This window comes from Megascapheus bottae, chromosome 2 (genome assembly GCF_031878675.1).
Source record: "Megascapheus bottae isolate mThoBot1 chromosome 2, mThoBot2.hap1, whole genome shotgun sequence".
NCBI lineage: Eukaryota > Metazoa > Chordata > Mammalia > Rodentia > Geomyidae > Megascapheus > Megascapheus bottae.
Genome location: NC_143510.1, coordinates 40,512,547 through 40,513,429, shown reverse-complemented (window position 1 = coordinate 40,513,429; position 883 = coordinate 40,512,547). Strand labels below are relative to the sequence as shown.

At 39.2% G+C, this 883-nt stretch overlaps 1 pseudogene; it reads right to left on the bottom strand.

The window, feature by feature from the left end:
* Positions 1-278: 278 nt before the first annotated feature.
* LOC150066701 (COMM domain-containing protein 6 pseudogene) lies at positions 279-592 on the bottom strand (annotated as a pseudogene).
* Positions 593-883: the final 291 nt, after the last annotated feature.

Sequence of the window (883 nt, the reverse complement as noted above, 5' to 3'; positions counted from 1 at the left end):
TTTAAATGTCAGAATTTGCCAGTATCTAGCCAACAGGAACTAGAAGCTAGAGAATTAGAAAGCATCAACATATAACATTTTTCGCACATAATGAAAAGAAAATTTCTTCAAATTGGGAAACAGAATTCCTCAATCCCTATGTGCTCAGCAAGGTCTATTAGTGGTTTCAAGAACTGAGTTAATGTGTTTGTAGTGTTTTGTTTTTGTCCTGTTTATCTTATTTATTATTAAAAAATAGAAAGTGCTATTTTCATTGATAAATGTCATTTGATCCGTATCTAGTTATTCTGCAGAAAGTTGCATCCATAATTTTCAAATGATGTATTAACCAAGTAGTTTTCAATAACAGCAGCAATTTCCTTGAACTGTCTGAAAAAATTCCGAAATTGTAGAATTGTCATTTTGAAGAACTTGTTCTTTTCTAGGCCGGAATGATCTGCCACTTTTAGCATTACTACAACATAAGGATACTTAAGTGATCTTCAGCTGTCCAAGCTCACGGCCATACTTAGTTTTCACTAAAAACTATAAGCTGGTGGGTGACTTCAGACTTCGCACCTAAGAAAGGCTCAGTGGCTCCAGACCCCTCCATGGGCCCAGCATAGCAGCCCCACCTTGTTTTGTTTTGTTTTGTTTTGTTTTGTTTTGTTTGCCAGTCCTGGGCTTGAGCTCAGGGCCTGAGCACTGTCCTTGGACTTTCTCAAGGTTAGAGCTCTACCACTTGAGCCTCAGCACCACTTCTGGCTTTTTTCTATATTTGTGGTACTGAGGAATCAAACCCAGGTCTTCGTGCATGCTAGGCAAGCACTCTATCACTAGGCCAGACTCCCAGCCCCTACCTTGTTTTAAGTACCAACTGGTTCAAAAGCCCAGTGATACTAAC